Raw genomic sequence first — 14,998 nt, 5'->3', positions numbered from 1 at the left:
TTTGTTGTAGAAATATAAAAAAGGTACAAAAACAGTATTGCTACTATTACAGCTCTGTCCTGGCATGAGGTAGAGAAAAGTAAATTTTTTTGAAAAAAATGCACTTTTTGGCTACATCACGTGTTGCATAGTGCAGATGCAATGGTCCCGGCACCATTGATGTGCACTATGCACCACGTGAAGCTTTGAGGCATCTGCAATGCTGCACCCTGCATGCAGCAATGGTGACATCACGAATAAAATATTAGCAAAGTGCCCAAAAAAGTATAATACTGAACATACAACCAAACAGAAGTCACCTTGCCATGCGGTCACAGGTAGCATTGCAGATGCTGCATGTAGCACAGATCATAAAAACACCCTCATGCATCTGTGGTGCATAGAACAGAAGCAATAGTCCCGGCCCCATTGCTCTGAACTATGCACCACAGCTGCAGGAAGGTGTTTTCAGTATTTGTGCAACAAGCAGCATCTGCAATACTGCACCCTGCATGCAGCAATGGTGACATCACAGATAAAATATTAGCAAAGTGCCCAAAAAAGTATAATACTGAACATACAACCAAACAGAAGTCACCTTGCCATGCGGTCACAGGTAGCATTGCAGATGCTGCATGTAGCACAGATCATAAAAACACCCTCATGCATCTGTGGTGCATAGAACAGAAGCAATAGTCCCGGCCCCATTGCTCTGAACTATGCACCACAGCTGCAGGAAGGTGTTTTCAGTATTTGTGCAACAAGCAGCATCTGCAATACTGCACCCTGCATGCAGCAATGGTGACATCACAGATAAAATATTAGCAAAGTGCCCAAAAAAGTATAATACTGAACATACAACCAAACAGAAGTCACCTTGCCATGCGGTCACAGGTAGCATTGCAGATGCTGCATGTAGCACAGATCATAAAAACACCCTCATGCATCTGTGGTGCATAGAACAGAAGCAATAGTCCCGGCCCCATTGCTCTGAACTATGCACCACAGCTGCAGGAAGGTGTTTTCAGTATTTGTGCAACAAGCAGCATCTGCAATACTGCACCCTGCATGCAGCAATGGTGACATCACAGATAAAATATTAGCAAAGTGCCCAAAAAAGTATAATACTGAACATACAACCAAACAGAAGTCACCTTGCCATGCGGTCACAGGTAGCATTGCAGATGCTGCATGTAGCACAGATCATAAAAACACCCTCATGCATCTGTGGTGCATAGAACAGAAGCAATAGTCTCGGCCCCATTGCTCTGAACTATGCACCACAGCTGCAGGAAGGTGTTTTCAGTATTTGTGCAACAAGCAGCATCTGCAATACTGCACCCTGCATGCAGCAATGGTGACATCACAGATAAAATATTAGCAAAGTGCCCAAAAAAGTATAATACTGAACATACAACCAAACAGAAGTCACCTTGCCATGCGGTCACAGGTAGCATTGCAGATGCTGCATGTAGCACAGATCATAAAAACACCCTCATGCATCTGTGGTGCATAGAACAGAAGCAATAGTCCCGGCCCCATTGCTCTGAACTATGCACCACAGCTGCAGGAAGGTGTTTTCAGTATTTGTGCAACAAGCAGCATCTGCAATACTGCACCCTGCATGCAGCAATGGTGACATCACAGATAAAATATAAGCAAAGTGCCCAAAAAAGTATAATACTGAACATACAGCCAAACAAGAAGCTGCAACATGCAGCATCAGAAAAAATGCATAGCATCTTACGACAAATCCTGTAATAAAACAGGGGTGTCATCAGTCCCCGTACCCTCTTCCAGCAATGAAGAGTACAGATGGGTGTAGCGAGGAGGTGTGGTTGATATGCTAGAGGATTGTCCGCTAGTTGGTGTTGTTTCCTGCAACGAGGCAGGGATGGGCGATGTTAATTCGGTACTGGTGGATGGTGTATCTTCCCACGGTACAAGGCCGGCCAAATGCGTCTGAAATGACAAACGGCGAATGCGACCCATAAACACCAGCTCACTGCAGACACGTTCAAAAGCCATCTGTTGTGCGGGTTCCAATTGGCGTAAGCTCTCTGCCACATATTTCCCATATGTGTCAAAACGGTCTGGGGGCCTACGCAGCACCTCTTCAGCTCGCTGTAGCAATTCATCCTCTGGTTCATGGACCGGCTTACATCTTTTTTTTTTTCTTTTTTGGGTCGTTACCGGCGGTGTGGGTGTTTCTGGCACTCCGCTAAATGTACCTGAGGATACAGGGCCAGACTGTTCCAGGGGTGGGTTTGTGCAGATCTCTTTTTCTGTACTTGTGGTCTGTTGAAAAAAAAACACAAAGACATGTCAAACTAATGTTTTTTTTCTATTTCTTTTTCTCCCAGTTCCCCAACACCGTGCAAGAGTGGAAAGATATTGCTGCGGAATTTGAGGACACTTGGAATTTCCCTAATTGTGGAGGAGCTATTGACGGCAAACACGTGCGCATCAACCAGCCACCCCACAGTGGATCTTATTACTTTAATTATAAAGGGTACTTCAGCATAGTGCTGATGGCTGTGGTGAATGCCAATTATGAATTTATTTTTCTGGATGTCGGCAGGAATGGGCGAGCCTCAGATGGTGGAACTTTGAAGGACACAAAGTTCTACCACAGGCTCGTCTCCAACAGCATGCACTTGCCGACAGTCCAGGAAACCAAACATGGTCTGAATTTTGTGTTCGTGGCGGATGAGGCATTTGGACTTCATGAACACATCATGAAGCCATATGCCAAAAGGGGACTAGACCACGACAAAAGGGTCTTCAATTACAGGCTGTCCAGGGCACGGCGGCTTGTGGAAAGTGCGTTCGGTATCATGGCTAGCCGATTTCGCATTTTCCACACGGCCATAAACCTGCGCCTGGACAAAATAGATTGGGCCGTCATGGCGTGCTGTGTCCTGCACAATTTGTTGCGCCGGAAAGAAAGGCCCAATCGCCAAAGTGGACCAGCGCCTGATGAGGACCCAGAAGAGCCAAGGGAAGTAGCCCCAATCTCATCCCTGCAAACGCCGGCACTGCAGTATCGAGGGAGTGCGCGTGCCAAACAGGTCAGGGATGAGTACAAGGCCTACTTCAATGGAGTGGGTGCTGTCCCTTGGCAGGAGGACCACATATAATTGGCCGGCAAATGAATTTAAAGTGGAGACAAAAAACTGAAAAAACTTGTGTAATCAGTGGGATGGTACTTACCGATAAGGCCTGTGAACTTTCATCCTGTACTGGCACCACGTCATCTGTTTCGCTCTCTACCATGAGGCAAAGCCCCGTCCTTGGTAACTCCTGGCTCAAGGTGAAGCAAATCAGGTCGTAGTACCAAAGGGACGTTTCATAGACATCTGCTGCTCCTGCCCCTGATTTTTTGGACGCCTGTATCTTTTTGTGTTCCTTGAGGAACACAGTCCGCAGGTTTTGGATTTTCTTTTTGACCCATTCGGAGTTGGCATCTGGGTTGTGACTGCGGCTGAACTGGACAAGGTCCTCCAGGGCTTGACTGCGCTTTACTTTATTGCTGTAGTCCTTTGATTTGGTTTTCCAAAGGCACTCATGTTCCCTGTATTGTTCGATGAATGCCTCAATGAACTCTCTTTCTTTTTGTATGGCTTGTGACATGTCTGCCCAAAAAAAAAATATTTAACAATAAATATACATTCACACAATGAAGGAAAATTAAATGTATTATTATTTCTTAAAAGGACATTAGGAAGACAGTACAGTTGGGGTGGGCTGCTGTGTCCTAATTAGCAGGCCAGTGGATACACAGTACAGGTGGGGTGGGCTGCTGTGTCCTAATTAGCAGGCCAGTGGATACACAGTACAGGTGGGGTGGGCTGCTGTGTCCTAATTAGCAGGCCAGTGGATACACAGTACAGGTGGGGTGGGCTGCTGTGTCCTAATTAGCAGGCCAGTGGATACACATTACAGGTGGGGTGGCCTGCGGCGGCCTGTTTACATTGCTGCGCCTGGCACACTGTGCAACCTGCGGTGGGGCACCATTGGTGGACAGTGGGGACACATACAGGTGGGGTGGGCTGTGCTGTGACCAACAAACAGTGGTGGGCAGTGGGGACACATTACAGGTGGGCACCATTGGTGGACAGTGGGGAAGGGCTTTTGTAGAGGGCTGCGTGCAGTTCACATACCTGTTTTTTGTTTTGGCAGCTTCCCACGCCGAGAACCTCCGTAGCTGTGCTGTCTGCGGCATCCACGAGGCAAAATGGCTGCGGTGGGAGTGTCTTTATAAACAAGCCGGATTGGAACGACGGTCCGTACGACGGGAGCACACACAATGTGCTTCAGATGTGCATACAATCAGCACCCGACCTGCGGTCGGATTGGAGATTCTGCTGCAGGAGGCAAAATCTCCAATGCGACACACGACGTGACGGGAGCGCGCATCCCGTCGCAAACGATCCTGATTGTGAGTGAAAAACGAACGATTGACCCACAATGCATGCACAACCGTCGTTACAACGGTCGAAATTAGCCCTAATCGTGAGCTAATCTTTCTGGTGTGTATGGGGCCTTAGTCTTCTTCAGGTTAGATTTTATTCTTACCTAGTATCCCTGCTCAATGTATCATCAGATGCAGTTTCCAATACATTTTTTGCACAAGCATCATGAATCACTTGTTAAATATTAATATTGTACATTATTTTGTCTAGATACAAGAAGGATAATGCTGCTTTAATTTCCATAAAGGACCAAGCACCCAGTACTAGCCCATCTAATTTGATGTTTGTCCGAGTCTTGGAGATAAGTTATATTCATTGAGGTTTATTATCGTAAGCTGTCTGGGCGCCTAGGTAACATCAAACATTACTGTCCTCTAGTCCTGGTGGCATTTGTTAATGTTTGAGTAAGTATTATCCTTGCTTGTGAGACCTGTTGAGAATCAGATACCAGAGATACCTGAATTGGGCAGTAGTTGTTAAGTTTTGATCTTTTATAAGATCTTTTTGTGGAATCTTGAGAATCCAATTGTGTTCTTCCTCTGCTTGACATCCACAAGCTAGCGGCCAGATTGAGGGCCTAATTCAGCATGGCTTGCTAAGCAGCATACATACGCTGCTTAGCTAGCCCATAAACACCGCATACCACCCATCCGAACACCTTGGTACCATGCGAGGGGATGTATGCGAACACATCCCCTCGCATGCGGCTGAAGAGAAGAAAAATTTTTCAATGGTCTCCGACCATTGAATGATTCCTCTCCCCTTTGGAAATAAAAGTCAGTCTAAAGAGGGACAGGCGCTGACGTCATCTGCCTACCTGCATTCCCAGGGGAACACCCAGTGTTTTCCTGGGGTCGCCCATAAAACATAGTTTTGATTTAAATTCGTTAACAGTATATGCTGTAAAACAACCCCCCAGCAATGAGTTCCAGAATTTTACTGCTCTAATGGTGAAGAATCCTCAGTACGGAATTTCTTTCCTCTAGCCTCAGTACATGCCCACGTGTCCTAAATATAGGCCTGATAGTCAACAAATCATCTCCCAGTTCCATATAATTCCCAATCCTACATTTGAAAATGCTAATCATATCACCTCTCAACCTCCGTTTCTCCAGTGAAAACAGATTCAGTCTGGTTAACCTATCTTTGTGTTCTAGTGAATCGAGACCTTTTACTAGCTTAGTCGCCCTTCTCTGTACCTGTTCCAATTCATCTATGTCCTTTTTAAGGTGTGGTGCTCAGAACTGAACAGAGTACTCCAAATGTAGCCTCACCAATGCCTTGTAAAGAGGCACTATCACATTGGCATCCCTTGAATCCATTCGCCTTTGAATGCATGCCAGTGTCCTGTTTGCTTTTGCTGCTGCACTTGTGCAGTGTGCACTATTACCCAATTTATCATCTATGAAGTCCTTCTCCACTGCAGAATTCCCTATATTACCTCCCTTTAGCCTATAAGTAGCGTGTTCATATTTGTTCCCATAGTTAATACTTTACATTTTTCAACGTTAAACTGCATTTTCCACCTTTTCGTCCACCTTTCCAGTTTAATTAAGTCACTTTGTAGTGTGTCCACATCCTCTCCTGAGTTAATTTCCTTACTCAATTTCATGTTGTCTGCAAATATTGCAATCTTACTCACTACGTCATTACCTATATCATTAATGAATATATTAAACAAGGTGGGTCCCAATATTGAACTTTGTTCCCCAGCTGGAATGTATGCCATTTACCACCACTCTATGTCCCCGATTGTGCAACCAGTTTTTAATCCAATTACTACTTTTATCTCCTCCTCCAAACTTACCTAGCTTTATTAATAACCTTTAATGAAGCACCGTGTCAAAAGCTTTAGCGACATCAAGCAGTATTACATCAACAGATTTCCCTAAGTCCAGCCCCCTACTGACTTCCTCATAGAAGCTAATTAAATTAGTTTGACATGATCTATTTTTGATGAACCTATGCTGTGTCTTGCTTATCACTTTATCCTGCTATAAGAAATTTTGGATACTATCTCTTAGGATACCTTCTAATATTTCCCCCACTATTGATGTAAGGCTGACCGGTCTATAATTTTCAGGGTTAGTTTTGCTACTTTTCTTCCATATTGGTACTATGTTAGCTATACGCCAGTCGGTACCATCCCCGAGTTTATTGATTCCTCGAATATCAGATATAATGGTAGTGCTATGACCTAACTCAATTCTTTTAGTATCCTTGGGTGTATTTTGTCCGGACCAGGAGATTTGGTACTATTTAGGTTCTGTAATGTATTTTTTACTATTTCCTCACTCAAACATAAAGCTTGGGAGCAATCAAGAGCCGAGCATTTAATCTGTGGAAGATCCTCTGAAGATTCTTCCCTTGTAAATATCGAACCAAAATATTAATTAGCCATTTCAAATTTGACTTTGCTGTTAGGGCACATCCGTTTCCTTTTGACATTTGTTCTTTTATTTACCCTATGAATAAATTATCAGTGCCATCCTGCAGTATTTTTGTTAAAGTTTGCCACCATCTAGTAGTATCCATACCTCAAAATAATTCCTTCCAGTTTATATCCTTAAGGACTCCTCGAACTTGCCAAAGTTTGCTTTTCTGAAATTTAAGCAGCTAGTTGCTCCAATATTATTGTCTTTGTTAGTATTTTAGTCAAATGTGATCATAGTGTGATCACTGTTCCCCAATGTCTCCCTTATGGTTATGTTAGAAAGAATATCCTCGTTGCTTGTTAGGAGATCCAGGATATTTCTGGTTGGGGGCGAACATAGGCCCTGCTCCAGGCCGATGTCCGCCCCCGCCTGCCCCCCTCCCTCCCCAACCCGTGCGAATGCCCTGGCGAGAATGATACCCTGATGTTGTATAAACAGGACATGCACACTTTAAGAAACCAATCTTTTCAGTGACAGGGTCTTCCACACATCCCCCCGCCCACCACCTTTTTCATACTTACCTCGTCCCCCGGTGCCCATGGGGGCCATCAGATTCCTCTTCAGCGGCATCCCTGGTCCCGAGGATGCATTGTGTGGGCACGCTGGTGACGTCCCCGCAATGCATCCTTGGGACTGGGGATGCCTCTGAAGAGGCTCCTGATGGCTGCCGTGGACACCAGAGGACACTGTGGATGGTGGGGGCCATCGGGGCACTACCAGGGGACCAGGTAAGTAGGAAAAGAAAAATGTTCTGAAATCTGCAAAAATCCCAAAATGCTCTTGGTCCCGAGCATTTCGTATAAGGGATACTCAACCTGTACTAGAATTGACTCGGGGCCATTTTCCATTGGCAGCCATACATTTACTGCACTAGGAAATGGGTATTAGCTCGGGACTGTAACTTTCAATAACAGCTCCTTTTCTCACATGGTAAATTTCCCGATACCTGCCCTCTTACTGATCTGCTCGGTAAACTGCAAAGCTCACAGGTTATGAGCAGTTGTTGCGCCTCCCGTCACCAAGTCGTATCCCCTCGCAACCATGCGAGGAGATGTGTCATGAAACACATCCCCTCGCATGTGCCCACAGCTGGAAAAATCATTCGATGGTCGCCATGGAGACTGACTTATATTTGTGGGCTTCCGGCCAAAGACAGGACGGATGGTTCACATCATGTGATGTGCAAATGGCTCGTGACTATGCAAGTCCCCGAGCCTATTCGCCTAGGGACTCTACACATATGCGCAGAAACCATTATGCGTATGCGCACTAGAAAAACATTGGTCCCCCGTACGAACGAGCGGGGGAATGCAGTAACCAGAATCAGGGCAACTGTGTGTTAACCCTAGAATAACAGCTTTGCAGGACCCGTGATCAGGACAGTTAACACATTTTTTTTTTCCATTTGATAACCCCAACAGATTAATTAGCCTGCGGCAATTAACTGTTGCTAACCTAACTCTCAGTCCCTAATAGTGAACATTTTTATAGATGTATTTTAAAGTTGATTCTCTTAGACAAGCTGAAAACAGAAAGTAGGCCACCAGTGTCGCTCAATACAGGAGATGTATGCCATCACAGCCAATCAGGTAGATACAATTACTTTTCATTTTAAATAACCCCTTGATATGAATCAAACTTCACTCCCACCTTTTGCAAACACAATCAATCATTGATTCCATGAGTTTTATTTTGTAACATGTAAAACTCTCCAGTAATTTGTATAACTTGATATGTTAGTACAATATGCAGTGAACCTGTTAAATTATGTTGTGCTGAATATTCTATACAGTCACGCGGTTCCCGTGAATTTCATTGTCATCAGCCAAATATTTGATGAATTCCGATATTGCTCTGTGTTTTGTCATCCCATCTTGTTGACAACTGCTGGGAGAAATACATTTCTCCATCTCAATGTCAATGAAGGTTGTATCTTGCTGGACTGCCTTATGAACTTTGTTGTGGAGTGACATGTGCTGTTCTGGTTACATATTGATAATACCATAAGATTTAATGTCGCAGCTGGCATTTACATGAGTTCGAAATGCTTCCAGGTTTCTGTAACTTAACGCCAGTTCTTTGTTCATGATCATTGGTTTTATCCTGGTGTAAAAGAAAATTTCTGTTTGTTAATAATTTAGTAGATCACACCATTTATTTTTCGAACTTTGGGCCTCATCTAGAGTTTATTATAGTCTGTGCCCCTCAAATGCAAACTGAGTGGAGAGATTGAGCAAATTGTGGAAAGAAACAAAGCAGAGGAGTTACCCAAACCAAGGAATCGGCGTCTAATTCCCACTGGGCTTAATTCAGACCTGATCGCAGGACAAATTGGTTCTCAACATGGGCAAAACCATGTGCATTGCCGGTGGAGCAAATGTAACATGTGTAGGTCTGATTCCAAACCACATTACAGGCTGCACTAGAAAAATGTCAGAAGCTGATAAGTTTCTATGAGTAACTTCTCTACTTCATTGCCATCAAGAATTAATAAATCTCCCGCATATAGGGTCTGATTCGGGTTCACTCGCAGTAAACTAAAATCGGACCCTACCTCGATGGTCGGGGTTTGCGCATTCTATTAACTCACAATTGATAAAAATGTATAAGCATATCTACCACAGGGTAGTATAGGAGAATGTCCAATATCCTGGCTGGTCTCCAATGGCAAGAAATCACACAGGGAGAAGTCCATCCCAAGGTGCCCAGGTAAGTCCTTCCACATCAGGATGGTCAGCGACCATCAAAAGATGTGGGAGGTTGCCCCTGGCCTGCGAATGGATGTTTATGTAAAACATCCATTTGCATGCCGGGCAAACGAACCCGGTGTGCAAAGGGGGAATGGGCGTACCACCATTTGACTCGCAAGGGTGTGAATTTGCATCAGAGCGAGTCAACCAGAATAACCCCCTGTGTCCTTAACTCGTATTTATACATATTTATACTGCCACATATACCGCCATTCACTGGGGGTTGGGGTTATTTCAATATATGGCTCTCCAAACTGTTAAAATGTGGCATAACCTCTTTCTCATGCTATAAAAGGCACTAACAGTACAGAAGTCCGTACTGGCCAAATCTCAATGCGTGAAATGTTCACAAAAAAGCGCAAGTTACCTATAACTGAAATGAAAACTCGTTTTATTTTGCTATTACCTATTTTCCAAAGCACATGTGTGACTGAGCACTGAGGAAAAAGAGAACACTGCTAGATACAGACTGTAAACTCTGACTTCTCTTGTAACATTTCATCTATTTCTGATTGATCACACTCAGATATAACAACCTCCTCAGATACAGTTAACCTTAAATCCTGCTCACAATCAGAGAAATCAATAAGAAGCTGGATAATGAGTTCCACCTTTGGACCAGATTTCTTAGTCTTCCTTTTATTCCGGCAGACATGAGTATGGAAGAATGGACTCTAGTTCAGAGCTGCTATTAGCGGGAAAGACAACGTTGTAAAGGAAACGGGTGGCAGAGCGCTAAAATCTAACAGGTTTTTAAAAAATTGCAGCGCTGCAGACAGTGGCGTAACTATAAATTTAACTCCCCCACGCCAAAAAAAAAATTAGTAATGCCCATCAGTAAAACATGACAATGGTGCAGACTGGTTACCTGGGCCACTGTGTGCCACCATGCATAGTGCTGCAGCTCCCCAGGACCGATGATTGTCCATGCGGCGTAACAGGGAGGACATCCCGTCCGCGGCGCTTACATACTGTAGCCTTCTGTCACTAGGGGATACTAGCGGAAGTGTGTGGGTAATAACACCGGCCACCCCCAGGCACAGAGAAGGCGAGGAGCCTGGAGAGGGGGGTGGGCTGTCACCTATGGTACACAACTACAGTACACAGCCACCGCCACCCACTACTACTGAGTGACAGCAAACTGTGTATTCATACAAAACAGCAGGTATTTTTCAGTGCGCCCCAAGACCGCTGGCTCCCCCAAGCCACAGCTGGGGCTGCCACACCATAGTTACGCCACTGGCTGCAGAGGAAATATTTGGTGGGTAGGAAAGCGACTACTTATATACTATACAAATAAGATGCACATTAGAGTGTGATATCTAAGATTCTTATTGCAGTTATTTTTTTATTTTTTATTAACAGTTTCTAATATAGTGCACACTTATTCCGCAGCGCTTTACAGAGAATATTTGAACATTCACATCAGTCCCTGTCCCAGTGGAGCTTACAATCTATATTCTCTATCATATGTACACACACACACACACACACACACACACACACATACATTCATTGTAGGGTTAATTTTTATGGGAGACAATTAACCTACTGTACTAGTATATTTTTGGATTGTAGTGGGAAACCGGAGTGCCCGGAGGAAACTCATGCAAGCACGGGGAGAATATACAAACTCTGCACAGTTTGGGCCATGGTGGGAATCGAACCCATGACCTCAGCGCTGTGAGGCAGTAATGCTAACCGTTACACAGTGCAATCCAAAGTATCCTGCGTCCAATCATAAATTTCTTCCTCATATATTTTGAAACATAAATGCCTGGTTCGTGCAGAAAGAGTTTTGATAAATAGTGGGTCAATAAACTTTAGTGAAGAATCTTGGATAAAACTTATTGGCAAATACAACTGTGTACAAACTAGACGACGGGAAAACTATGTAATGTTATCAACCATTTTCATTGTCATTTAAAATATAGAGTATATAAGCAGCGCCCACGTGTATAGAGAATACAGTAATTGATAAGCATACAAATTCAGAGAGGATTCGCTGGAACCATTCTGGGGATGATCCTTTGCACCAGAGTTTTAAATTGAGTGATTTTTATTGAAGTTTTAGATAGTACAAAACAAAAAGCACAAACTAAGGCAGCAAGACAGAGCATGTATAATAGTACATAGATGATATACTGGGTGAAGATGGCACACAATAAATATATAACAGTAAAGTATAGTAGGTACCTCCTACACCTGTAACGTAAAACAAAAGCCCGCATGCAGGATGGGTAATGCAATATATAAACTCAAAGGCGCCATTCGAGTAGGCTATTGGCAGGGGTATTGTTCAAATGATACAGTAGAGCATTTAAAGTATAGGTGCAGCCACTCCACTACATATACACACCGATAGAGGAGATGTACATTTACAAACAAATGAAAAGCTCGTCTTGCCACATACTACATCCTAAGCATAAAATCAACCCACTAAACCCAAAATAAACCTCCCCATAACCCCCACCCTGTATGACCTAACCCCAACTCTAGGTATACCCTGATCCCACCAACTAACTACACTACCTAACACTAAAAGTTACCCCACTAACTACAATATACTGTAGGGGGTGTAAATCAGTGGCCTTTAGCTAACACAAGGTTAAGCTAATCCTGCCAGAAACTCTAATTTACCCCAACCACCCATCCACCCATCCACCCTCCCACCCACCTAACTAACTAACTAACTAATGCGGATTACAGATCGGAGAACTGACAGGGGCTATGTCAATGGCCCTAAAATGACCAGGATCATCCTGTCTAGAGTATATGGGGACATTATCACAGTGTTACAATAAAGATAACCGCAATATGGATTCGCCAGGTCAAATACACACTGATGGCGCATACTGACGAAGCCGATCCCGGCGAAACACGTGTCTAATTGACACCCCAGCGACAGGAGCAGCGGCGTTACCCACACGGAGACCTTCCACTCTGCGACCCCCCACTTGCCGTACCTCAGACCTGCCCGGATACCAAGCTCTGACGCCCGGCGGCGTCCCAGGTACCAGTGTCCTCCATCTGCGTCTGGCAGAGGAGTGACACTTCAGTTTACTTAAAGGAACTGCTACAACTATACTTGTATACAAAGTAACCAGTGTATAGTTTAATACTGTTAGCTAGTTCCTGCAGTGGCCAGCATCGGAGCTGAGCTACTAGTGGGGCAGCATCGTAGCAACATTTGACTGTGGATACAGGTTAACACAATTCAGTGAAATACAATTAACCATCAATATATAAGCAGACAGGCTATATCTGGCACTGAGGTATTTAACCCTTTTTCAGAGCTGAAATACTTTGTGGGACAGCAATATTATAATTAACAACTGTGGATACTGGAATTGACTACCAGAAATAAGTAGGCAGGCTACACCTGGTACTTAGGTATTTAACCCCCTGAACTCCGCCGACTTTGAACAGCAGCTACAATTAAACTCAATTAACATCTATACCAAATAGGCAATTTTGCCTCTTGTATCACCAATTGCTACTACTTCCCCTCCCCATCCCTCCCTTCCCATCTTTCTCCCCCCATTCCCTCCCCTCCGTATGTTTCTATTTCCTTTTCTCCCCTTGTAATGTCATTCTTGCAGCACTTATTGAAGAGATACATATTTAGCTGCTAATACATTGGTGACCACACAATTTCGGTATCCAGTCAGCTATCAATGCTCTAATCCGCAGTCAACCAGGCAATTTCTATTCTGGGAAATAAAAACCTCAGAAAATACCACCATACCTCACTGGAAATGCCCAAACACGTTCCGAACTTGGAAGCAAAGCAGTGACGGGCCAGAAAAGTATTCTTGTGGGGGACCCCTGAAGAACATCTGGTGTGGTATAAATAGAGGTATCCCTAAGATAATTGCACTGGACACGCCTACTGCATGAGCAATACAAGCTGTGATAATACCAATATACTGTTGCTGGGGTAATCTATATCCCTACAGGTGATCCGAACCTGTAGGCGATATAAACCATTCATTTTCGCCCATAATCACATTGTCCATATGTCAATGATGATAAGGACGTAGTGCGCTGAATGGAGAGTAAAGTGTGATAAGTGAAAGGTGCCATCACACAACATTTTTATATATTATATCTTTCATAATTGACATACTATTGGTACCCTTTTCTAACTCCTTATACTCTCTCTTTTTTACTATTGCTAACCTTGGTTAATATATATTAAAAAGATCGAAATAAAAGTTAAGTCTTAAATTAATTCCATATTTACAAAATACAAGAGTGCGCCCACAAAGCTCTTTTTCTGTCTTACGTTTGCCCTCCCTTGAGCAAACAAAAATCCACACACTGTTGTGCTGAGCAAGAAACTATATTGATAGGAGAAATTGGACAGATGCGCTATAATCATTAATCAGGCCAAGTCTGCGTCTACTTTCAAAGCTCTAATCTGGCCAGTTTTCAGATCCCTGGAGAAGCATGGTTGGCCTAAAAGGGCTGTCACCAAGGAGATCAGGAAAACAACTGACATAGGCATATAAGAATACGCAAATACACGTTGTCAAATTCCAGTGTCGTATCGCAGGTACCATTAGCAAAAAAGGAGCCTGAGGGGAAGCGGTAACACAGTCAATGTTCAAAGGAGTATTGTAGTACGCATTCTTCAATTTGGGCACTCCCACATCGGTATACTCGTTCATTTCAGGATCAGGTGTAGAAATAGACAGGGGCTTCATGGCAGGGGGTGTAGCATTAACATCCTCAGCAGGTGTATCGCAACATTCAGGATTAGCTGGAGAGGATGAGATACCTTCCCGAGTCTTATCCAGCTGAAGGAGGAGTCTGGCAGAGGAGGCATGTATTGCGTTCAGGATAGATTGTACAAAAGATTCCATAATCGCGTGTAAAATACCCAGATGAGCAAATTAGTGGCAATAGATAAACCACAGAATATGATGGTGGTGGCTAGCACACCACCAACTGTAAGCGTACACCTTAGGTGCAGCACACGTATAAAAGAGTATATGAAATTAAAGTACCGTCACTTAACAGGTAGCTAAAGCCTGCATACAGGATGGGGTCGCTTTCCAGGTGTCAGGCTGGGGTCTCTGTGTTGGAGGAGCAGCGAAGGCAGAAGTGTCACAGTTTACTTGCCACTACCGGGTCACAAAACAGCAGCAGGATGCGATCCTCGCCTCCTTCATACAAAGTGGATGCTCAGGAAAGGCAGAGCAGGAGCTCAGTCACCAGGGTCTCCGGAGCTGGGCGTCCACGGAAGTCAGGAGCCGCACCAAGATGGCGCCAGCACCCGGCCTCCACGCAGGTATGTTGAGTGTTGGCCGCAGAAACGGATCTCCAGCGCGGTGAGAAGCGCGGTCGCTGCAGA

At 44.2% G+C, this 14,998-nt stretch overlaps 1 pseudogene; it reads left to right on the top strand.

The window, feature by feature from the left end:
* Nucleotides 1-13,373: 13,373 nt before the first annotated feature.
* On the top strand, nucleotides 13,374-13,493 carry LOC146005985 (5S ribosomal RNA; annotated as a pseudogene).
* The last annotated feature ends 1,505 nt before the right edge of the window (nucleotides 13,494-14,998 follow it).

This window comes from Crinia signifera, chromosome 5, assembly GCF_055691185.1.
Source record: "Crinia signifera chromosome 5, ASM5569118v1, whole genome shotgun sequence".
Classification (NCBI taxonomy): domain Eukaryota; kingdom Metazoa; phylum Chordata; class Amphibia; order Anura; family Myobatrachidae; genus Crinia; species Crinia signifera.
This window is presented reverse-complemented; position numbering and strand designations above follow the sequence as displayed.